The sequence below is a fragment of the Pseudorca crassidens genome, chromosome 15, assembly GCF_039906515.1.
Source record: "Pseudorca crassidens isolate mPseCra1 chromosome 15, mPseCra1.hap1, whole genome shotgun sequence".
In the NCBI taxonomy this organism is placed as follows: Eukaryota; Metazoa; Chordata; class Mammalia; order Artiodactyla; family Delphinidae; genus Pseudorca; species Pseudorca crassidens.
Genome location: NC_090310.1, coordinates 76,160,485 through 76,171,098, shown reverse-complemented (window position 1 = coordinate 76,171,098; position 10,614 = coordinate 76,160,485). Strand labels below are relative to the sequence as shown.

The following is a 10,614-nucleotide window of genomic DNA, read 5'->3' as shown; positions in this document are numbered from 1 at the left end:
ATTTGGAAAAACTGGAAAGTTAACAGGGGATGAAACAGACCCTCCATCACCCTTTCTATTTCAAATCTCAGTTGGTCTTGGTCAGAGTGTCTCAATGGGGACATTATTAGCACTTTGTACGTGGTGATACATTAAGGGACTGTCCCAGGCACTGAAGGACTTTGATCTTTACCCCGAACATTGTAACAACTGAAAACACCCCACTCATTTCCAATCACTGGGTTTGCATGCAAATCTTAACCCTTAAAATGTCTTAGAACCCTGGGGAAAGACAACGGGGGGGCTGCCCTACCCCCATGGTACCATTTGACAAGCGTGCCAAACCGGTTAGTTCCGAGCTTGGGTACCTACAAATATTCCATTACTGATGGCCACATCTCCAAAGAAAGTGGATGCCACTTACTGAGCATTCAACCCTGGAAAAACAGTTGTGACAAAATGGGAGAATAGAAAAAGGGACCCAGACATCAAGCCATCCAGGCAGTGGGCATTTATGAAACACTGAACTAGGAACAGTGTGCGGCGTCAGGGCCCAAGGAAGAAGAAAGACACCATCCCGTAGTGCAAGGAGCTCACAGTAGGTCCAGGAGATAAACAGAATTATGACTGGTGCAAAATCAATGAGAGCACCTCCTTATGCAAGATGAGGTTTTAAACTGCAGGTACTAACGGATCCGTTTTTGAGCTGTTCATTTTATCACATCTTGAAGAGTATTTTTATGTTGGAATAGAATGAGATGGGATGGGATGAATTGGAATACAGTGGAATGGAATGGAACAGAATAGAATAGAAAATACCAGAGTCTATCCCAGTTGGCAAAACTAAGTAGCGTGTTCTTAATATTCGGATTACGTAAAGATGTACATTGTCTTGTGATATAAAATGTATTTCTAATGTTCGGTCACGTTCAAAAAAGTTAGTTTGAACCGCATCGTGTATATAATTGGTGTCCTGAATGGGACTGTAGAACAGAAAAAGGACTTCAGGGAAAACTAGTGAAATCAGAAAAAAGTGCAGAGTTTAGTCAACAGTACTGTAGCAGCCTTGGCGACAGAGGAAACTGCCTTTGCAGCATGGACTAGAAACGGGCATGAAGACATGTCATGGACTAGAAACATGAGAATTCCGGAATAATTTGCACGTGTAGCGCAGCTACACACACTGCAGAGTCCTGGTGTCCGTCAGTTTGAATGCTTCCCCAACACATCTGGGAGCAGTCAGGACAGGACCTTTCTTCAGTTGCAAAGATGAAGAAAAAGGAGACTTCATCCAAGACACTCTCCAGAGGACACGGCGCTAAGAGGCCAGAGCCCCAGGCCCGGGACCTGCACGCCCATCTGTCTCCAGGCGCCTCTGCAGTTAAAGCCACTGGCCGGTAGAGAGGACTCAAGTAGGCTCTAGGAAGGTCCCCGCCAAGACCTCATGGGCACAAACTCCCCACAGTCCCCTCCTGGGAGAAAAGCTTCCTCCTGTGACCGTGACGCTTTTCTTCAACGCCACCGACTGTCAGCTCCTAAGGACGCCACCTGGTTTGAGCTCAGGATGTGACAAGGGAATAATAAAACCTCTCCCAGAGGTTTTATAATAAAAACCTCTCCCAGGTTTTTATTCCACCACAGCCCGTGGCTCATCATGACTCCTCAGACTAAAAGAGCCAAAAAAAAAAAAAAAGAAAGAAATGTCAGGATTTTTTCCAGAGGAGAAAAGCCACACGAAATGGGGTAAAGAGTGAGTCATGCCCCTCCCCCATTTATGTTCCATCCCCCCCAGTACAGGTGTGTGTGGAGGGGTCCTGTCCACGCACCACCTCCCCGCTCAGTGTCCCTCTGAGGGGCGCAGGGCCGTGGTCTTAGGTTTGGAGCTTACACATGAAGTGGGATCTGGGGTCTGAGCTGAGTCTTGGGCACAGACGGCTTCGTTCTTGCTGGAGGGTCAATGATGACCTGTGTCATGTGTGCCCAGGACGTGTGTCCACGTGGCAGTGCAGCCGGGGGGGCAGGGCACACGTCCTCTGTCGAGTGAGCAGGTTGGGGGTGACCTTGGGGATTTCTCCGCGTGCATGTCATCCATCCCACAGGCGCTGGGGAGCCCATGCTCTGTGCCGGGCACCGTGCCAGGCCCTGGGGATGCAGCCCAGACCTTGCCCTCGTGACGGGAGACACACAGTGAGCAAGAAATCAAGGCAACCCTGCAGACGATTCCAGAGAGTGAGACATGTACTGGGAAGAACTTTAACCAGGCTGAAGTGATGGAGTGGCGGGCGGGGGTGGACCTGAATAGGGACTCAGGGAATGAGGAGGGGACATTGGCCCTGAGTCCTGGAGGAGAAGGAGCAGATCGTGGGAGGGGCCAGGGGCGGGGCTCCCGGCAGAGGCAGTCACAGCATCCCGCCCTTTCCAGCGGGCCCTGCAGGACCCTGAGAGAAACAGGCGCTACCGTCCCCTGCACAAAAGTCCCTGCGCTTGCAGCCTGGGGGTCATTAGGAGCCCCTGTAATGAGTGATTAAGGGCATGGACTCTGGTGCCAGGCTACCTGGGTTCAAATCACACCTCTGCCACTTACTAGCTGGGTGAAATCTCTCTGTGCCTGTTTCCTTATCTGTAGAAAAGATAGAGATTTTTATATAGATAAAAGAGAAAATAATAGCACCCACCTCACGGGGCTGCTGTCAGCATGATGGGTTAGCACACTTCGCACAGTGCCTGACCCCAAGTGTGTGTTGTCCACCGTTACTGTTAGGGTGGAAAAGTCCAGCATGTTGCGTGGGATTCCAAAAAAGCAATGGTAATAGACCGTGATGTCCAATTTGACATGTAAAGGGTGTACATGAAACAAGCACAGTTGGCACCAGAACATGTTTTCCTAGAACCTGTGCCTACATTTTTAGATAGACAAGGAATTTAACAGCATCCCAGCAACTCTTAAAGAAAAATTACCCCTGTGCTTGCCTTTCCCTTATTCTCCCTGTTTAACCTGCACTCTGCCACCCCCCCCCACCCACCCCTAGGGGGTCCTGAAACTGCAGATTACACATGTACGGGGGTGGGATGTCACCGGATCTTCAGACAGTGAGACACAGCGAGAGTAAGCAGGATCGGGGCAGAGAGCTCCGCCCCCTGTTGTCTGACCTCCCTCAGTCGTGTCCTGCGCACCCGACCCCACTTTGTGCCCATGTGAGGCCTCAGACGGGCGCCCCTCGGGATGGGGAAGGCCCGGGACACTGCCTGTGGCCCCTTCCGACAGCAGGAAATGGTGCTGGAATCACTCCTGTCACGCCTGACCCCGGGGCTCCTGGAGACGCAGGAGAAGGCCTTGAAGCCGCATCCCCCGGCCAGAACCATCTTCCATCAGGGGATGAGAAGCAGAAGAGGAGGCGCCTGGCCGATCCCAGCGCCCACAGTTTCCAAAACATCTCCCACCCGCGGACGAGCACCCTGCCCCCAGGTGCACCCAGGCGCCTTAAACCAGCAGATAATAGGTGCCCGTGAACTTGCAGAGTCCTGCCCGGATTTCAATCTTAAGAGTTAATTTGAAAGAAATAATTTGCCAGATTGACCAGCTGCCAGGAATCTGGGCTGACCGGCGTTTTCTCTTGGCCTCAGTTCTGGACTCCGGAGCCAGACTGGGGCTGGGGGCTGCCCCTTGGCCTCAGTGGGCCCTCACGGTCTGCGGGGAGCAACAGAGCGCACAGGCTGATTTAATGGACGTTTATGCAGCCCTGCAGGAGGCCATAGCTGAGCATGGCCCCTCCTGATTAAAGGACAGCGGCCAGTTGTTCCCCAGCAGTGCTGACAAAAGAGGGTTGCTTTGGTCCTGGGAGCTTATGGGAGCTCCTCAGATGCCCAAATCTGGCACCTGCCAGCTGGTGTTCTTAAAGTGACCCTTTCAGGAGAGATGCCAGTGTGGGGGGACGGCTGTTATGGGGCCTCCACCCAGGCTGGGGGGGGGTCGCTCTGCCCACGTAGGGGCAGGAGGACAATGTCCTAAACCTGACCCTGCCCTGGCCTGGGGGGGAGAGAGGGGGTTTGCATGGGGGCGGGGCTACAGATGCAAATGCCTACAGGCCTGGGGGTCAGGGGACTCCCGCAGAGGCTGGGGGAGGGGCACGGCCCACAGGATGAGCCCATCTCCAGCGTGGAAGCCACGTGGAAATACAGGCCCAGCATTGCCCGACCTTCCGGCCGCCGGGGCAACCCCGGGAAAGTGGAGGTGACTGTCCACTCCGGGAGTGTGAGCTGCGTCAGGACAGGGCCTGTCCCGTCAGGTCCCTGTAACCCCGAGCCCCGCCCCACCTTCCCTGCAGAGAGCCCTCCTCGGCCACCCAGGGGGAGCGAAACAGGCGCCGCCCCAAGCAGCACCAGCTCGGTGGGCGGCGCCCCCTGAACGTGACAAGGTCTCGGGGGAAGAGCCCTCCTCTCACACCAGCCAGCCCAGCGCCACACTCACCTGATGCTCACGACTTTCCAGAAGGATTTTCTCTCAGGGAGTCAGAGGTCACACTGTGGACCCAAACCAGCAGCAGATGTGTCGAGTGTGTCCCTCCTGGTGCTTTTTGAAAAATGTGAAGCCGATGTCAACACGTGAAAAACCTGAGATTTCACTTGAGCATCTGATGCTTTGATTCTCTTCAGGTGTCAGGACACGGCGCCACCCTGCGCCCAAGTCCTCCCCTGGTAGCTTGCGGTGGCACCGAGGCCGGGGCAGCAGCCCCTTTAGACAGGCTCGTGCTCCGCAGTTTGCCACCGATTCCACCCCTCCCCCTATCGTCCCCACATGGAGACCGAGGATCTGCCACCCAAACCCCTGTGCCGCATTGTCCACAGGCCGCTTGCTGGGTCCCTCCCCGGGTCTTTCCCCTTCTACAGGGAAACGGTAACGAAACCACACCGCACGGCTGGGGGACTGGCTGAGTCAGCGTCCGGAACCTGCTTGGACCGCGTCTGGAGGGCGGGAATCCCTCAGGAAGTGCGGGCTGGTGGCTGGTCTAGCCCTCTTCACTCCTTTGTTACCTGCCGGGCCCGTGGGGACATTGGCTTTCAGACCTGCTGCAGACGGAGGAACCAGACCTGGCCGTTTCTCTCCAGCTTTCTCCATCTCCACCGCTTTCCCCCACCCCACCTCCCACCTCGCCCACCTCGTCCCACACCCAGAGGGTGGGGGACGCAGAGCCTGGAGTCCCGCCACGTGGGTCCTGGGTCTTCCGTTGTCCTGACCCCCAGCGTCACTGCCAACCCGTCTGATGGGCATGTTCCTATTTTCTCCCACATCACCTACCTGGATGTTAATCCCTCCGTCCACCAGCGACTTCAGCACCGCATGGGAGATTTGATCAGGTTTGCAAGGGTGTTCTTTCTTCTTACAGCCCATGTTCTATCAGTGACACACTTCAGAATTCACTGGATGTAATATATCTTTAGGATTAATATACTGTGTTAAGTACTTTGAATGCAATCAACAACTATAATCCAATTACTACTGACTGCGTTTTTAATGCTATTTTGCCCCCAGCCCCTCATCTCAACTGTGCGCCAGACTCACTCCCACACACACACACACACACACACACACACACGCACAGCACATGCCAATTTTGTGCCCCGCCGCCTCGCCTAACAGTGAGAGCACTGAATAGGGAACAGCTGATCTGCGTGAAGTAACGTGAGAGCTCCTGTAGTCCTGGAGCTTTTAAACTTACAAACAGGTATCAGCCAGGTTGCCATGGAGAGCAGTGGACCGATGCCAGGGCTCACCCTCCGGACTCGTGGCCTCCTCTGATCAGCAGGGTCACGTGGGCTCTGCGAGGAGGCAGAGGCATGGCCTGGCATTTTAATGACACTGACTTGCTGTCTGAGCGGCGAGTGTGTAGGGGTGAGACAGGGCACGTGTGTGTGTGATTGTGCATGTGTGTAAGTTCGCACGCACAGCCCCACACATACGGGATGAAAACTGAATGGCCCCAAGGATCTGCTGGACACCTTTCATGTTCTAACAGAGACCGTGAGGCCTGAGGGGTCACTGGATGGACAATTCGAGTTTCTGAGTCAGGGCGGCTGCTGACTCAGCACCGAGGAAGCTGCTCCTCTGGCCCCATCAAGACCCCCCTCGCTCCCTCCTCTCTCTCACGGGCACCCATCCCCCCTTTTCTCCTTCCTCTCCCCCCTCCATTCACCGTCCTTGCCTCCCCCCCATTTTCCCTCACGGCGGCCTTCTTTGTCCTGCAATCCCCTCCCCCGCCCCGTTATGATGATGGGAGGGGAACCGCATCCTTGCCGCCTGCCACATCAAACCCTCGACACCGGTTTGAACCCATTTTTTGGTCTTGCAAATCCACCCCAACTCAGGGAAAATACATATATACACGCATCACATGCACAGAATGTAAACACAGACCACAAGAAAGCCCTCCATCCTCTGTCTCTGTTTTGGTTTCTCCAGAAGCCGACCCCGAGGCAAGGCTTCAAGTCCAAGGATTTCCTCTGGGGGCTGATCACAAACATTACCGCTCGGGCGTGTGGGGCGGGGAGACCAGACAGGGAAGGGGGCGATGAGCATTCTGCCTGTTCCTCTGGCAACCAGCCGAGGGGTGTCTGCAGCCCGTGGAGTCCAGCCCCAGGGCGCAGTCAGAAGATGGGCCTGAGGTTCTTGGGAAGGGGCGTGTGCCCACCTCCAGCAAGTTACGTCCGTGGGAAACAAGAGGCCCGTCCCGCTGGGGAGCTCGCAGCACAAACAGGCACCGCAGCCAAGAGAGCCGGGCGCGGCCCCAACTCCATCAGGCCTGGGCCCCCCGGGGCGTTCATTTCCAGCCCCTCCGGTCTCTGGGGCTCCCACACAGCCCAGCCTGGCAGCTGGGACCCTCAGGGGCGACGCAGGGGCGGCTGCAGGAAGCCAGGCAGGGGGCCCGTGGTGGGCGGGGCCAGGGGACTCGGGGACTTTCGGAAAGAGGAGCCCCTCCCCCTGCCGTGCTGCTCTCTGGGGCTCACCCCTGCGCGGCAGACCTCCCCCCACCCCAGACATCCTCCCAACAGGTGAGTCCCTACTGTGCACCACGCTGGGCTCGAGCTGGGGTGCATCGGGAAACGGGCTCCCGTGCTGGGGGAGCCGGCGCTCCAGGGAGGCTCACAGAAGAGAAACAAGAGCCGGAAGTCACCGTGGTAACATCTGACCTGATGGGCGCTGGGAAGAGCAGAACGCGGGGACACGGGCTGCAGAGAAGTGACAACGGGGCAGAGCGGCTTAGCCAGGGCGGGAAGGAGCGGGGGCGGCCCGGGAATCATCGCTGCACCAGCCCTGGGAGACCCGTTCTCTCCCACCTTCATGCTCCCGGCCTTACAGTCTCCTCCCCAAAATCAACAGAGCGCAGACCTGCTGGGCCCCGGCGTGACTAAGTGTCACACTTACTCACACAAGTGTCACACTTTGTGTGCCACGAAGGCCATGAGACAGTCTGTCAACCATTTTTTAACGCAACCGTAGTAAGAAACACACGTCACACGGTGTTACACACACGCCTATTTCTGTGAAAACCAGGCAGAAGTTTCCCCAAACACCCCTTCAGTGCACACCACGCGCTCTGATATTTCCTCATCTATTCTATTCTGGTCTATTGCAGAGTTTAAGCGCAGGGCTCCGCCCTCTAAATGGATTTCAAGACCCACTCATGCATCACAACCTGCAATTTGATACACTCTGTACCAGGAAACATCCGGTGGTGGGTGTGTTGGGCCAGAAGCCCTTTGTCCCACTGTGAGGCTGGGGATGGGGGCAGGAGGAGGGCCGTGCCCACTAGAGCCTGAGAAGTCACCCCCTCCAGTGTTTGCCCAGCAGCCTGCAAGTCCGGGGGGCTGGGGTTGGGGGCACAGGCCAGACGGCAGGAACTTGGCCTGTGGCCGCTCAGCCCGGCATCCTCCCGAGCCCACCAGGAGCAGCCCCCCAGCATGGCTGTGGCGGACAGGCCCCCGAGGGAGGCCTGAGCTGGGCGCGCCCGCCCCTTCCCAAGAACCCCAGACCACCCCCCGGACCCGCACTGGGGACCAGGCTCCGAGGAGCTGGCAGGCAAGCCCTCGGCCCGGAGGACAGGCAGGAGCCGCCGCAACACCCTCAGCCAGAGCTGCTCCTGCTGCTGCCACGGGGTCGCCGGCAGCTGACTTGGCCGCAGCCAGTGCCCTGGGTCCTACGTGCGTCACCTCGCTTCCTGCTCGCGACGGCCCTCAGAGGCAGATACGGTGGTCTCACTCCTGGCACTCTTGGTGGCAGCAGCACTGATAGGATCGCAAACAGCACCTGACGTTCCCGAGCACCTGCCAGGCCACCAGCACGGTGCCGAGGGCTCCATTTGATCCCCGCTAGTCTGGACTCCTAACCACAGATAGCATCTGTGTGACCCCAGGTAAGTGACTTAACCTCTCTGTGCCTCTCTTTTCTCAGCTGTAAATGAGGCTGCCCCTAGGAATTAAAGATGCTTAACTAGGGCCTCGCACCAGCAGGCAGTCCATATAGGTTGATATTAGCCCCACTCGACAGCTGGAGAAACTGAGGCTCAGAGTCACTGGCCTGGTGGGAAGTGGGATTCGCTTCCCAGCCTGTCCAACGCTGAGCTCTTTGGCTTCCCTCCCTTATGGCCACCTTCAGAAGGACAGGGCAGAGGGCCATCACCCCCACACACAAAGGGGCTGAGCCTCTGAGGAGCCCACCACCTGGCCAAGATGCCCCCCCCCCAGCTCCCAGGAGACCACCAATCGCTCCTGTGTGTCCGACGTTCCGGCCTCAAACCACATGCTGCCCACCGCGGGGGCATCTCCCCGTCCCGGGCCAGTTCTCTGCAGACGACATGTCTGCTGGGGGCAGGCCTGTCCTCCTTCCATCGTCCACGACATTCCCTCCTCTAGCTCCCCTCTGGACAGACGCTGTCCCTCTCATCTCCGTCATTTCCATGCAGCTGACAGTGACAGCCACACTGGCCATGCTTGTGACACAGCCTTTTGGTTTCTGAGACTAATTTACAGCCAGATTTCACCTGATTCCACTTACAAGGGAAGGTTTCCTTCCAGTCTCAACTGGGTGGTCTTGGGTTTGGAGGCCTGGGGCTGGGCTGCAGGCTTGGAGGATTAGGGGGGAGCCAATAACACAGCCCTCACCCCGGGAAGGGGCTAGCGGAGCTGTTCCACCCTGGCCACCTGGGGACAGCCAGCACTCTCGGCCACCACAGGCCTCCCGCCTGCTCTGGGTGTTCTGGGTCCCACAGCCTGGGTCCAGGTCCCACACTTCAGACTTTGCGTCATCCTCTCACCTCCCAGAGAAATCTCGATATTATTCCCGGGAAGACGTTCTCATTCCCTTTTGCGGCCCAGGAGGTGGCAGAGCCGACTGGGGAACAGTATGGGCTCTGGAGTCACCTCCCTGGTTCAAATCCAGCTCTGCCACTGCCTGCTGTGTGACCTTGGGTAAGTTGCTTAAACTCTCTCTGCCTCCGTTTCCTCATCTGAAGTGCCTGTTGGTGTCAGGGCAGAGGAGAGCAATCTGTGCTTCCCAGCCTCAGACATTTAGGCTTTTATACTTTTTCCTCTTACGGAAGTCCTTAGAGATCCACCTTTGCATATTTTTCTCATTATTTCATTGGGATAAATTCCTATAAATGGACTTTGGGGCCCGAAACTGGGGCATTTGCAGTTGCAGTTGCTACATATAGTGCCAAACTGCCCTCCGGAAAGACTGTACCAATGAACCCACCCAAGAGGTGTGGTTCTATTTAATAAAACTTTCTCCACCCCACATTGCCTTTGATTAGGCTTACACATCTCTTCAAAATCCTTGTTTCCTAGATCATAATCTTAGAAGTTAATACATGTTCTTCTTTCGGGTTATTATTAACATAAGATTTATCAGACTGTGTGAGAGCCCAGCCAGAGCCTTAGGGAAGGAGGTGTTCCTTTCAGAGCTGCAGGTAATAAAAATTACTAAGCCACGCAGATTTGGAAACAAAAGTGACCAGGGAGGAGTAGAAAGAATTATCCTTGTTATGTTAAAAGCATGGTTGGAATTTTCACTCTGCGCCTGGCATGTAGTGTTTAGAACAGCGGCTCATACATGAGGTGGGCACCCAGTAATCCTTTCTGAATGGAAGGAGTTGTGGAAAGTGTGTTCCAGACAGAGGTAACAGCACATGCAAAGGCCCTGAGGCAGGAACGTGCTGGGCCCGTTTGGGGATAAGAAAAGAAGCCAGCGTGGACAGTTCCTCCTATGACTATCCCAGGTCTAGCACTGCAAGTTCTGTGTCCAAAGAAATGCCTCAGCAAAGCAGGACAGTTGGTCACCGCAGGCCGGAGCAGTGTGAGCCAACTGGGATACTGTCTCCCAGCATCCACTGTCCCCTCCCAGTAACAGCCTGTTTCCTGGGCACACAGCCGGGCAGAATGAAGACTGCACTTCTCAGCCCCCTTTGCAGTCAGGGGTGGTCATGCGACTGGGCTGTGGCCAGTGGGAAAGAGAACTGTGTGCTCAGCTGCTGGGCCCCACCCTTAAAGGGAAGGCTTGTGCCCATCTGTCCCCTCTGCCCCTCCCTGCTGGCCAGACACTGGGATGTGATCCACCTTGTGGGAGAAGCCACACCCCACACC

General features: G+C 56.2%; 1 long non-coding RNA gene across 1 annotated transcript; it reads right to left on the bottom strand.

Annotated features, from left to right (window-relative positions):
- Nucleotides 1-475: 475 nt before the first annotated feature.
- Nucleotides 476-10,588, bottom strand: LOC137207957 (uncharacterized). The gene is made up of 7 exons (XR_010935393.1): nt 7,165-10,588; nt 5,697-5,796; nt 5,276-5,412; nt 4,889-5,046; nt 4,448-4,549; nt 1,868-3,459; nt 476-1,646 (listed from the first exon to the last, which is right to left on the bottom strand). It is a non-coding gene; the product is annotated as an uncharacterized lncRNA (long non-coding RNA).
- Between the last annotated feature and the right edge of the window lie 26 nt (nt 10,589-10,614).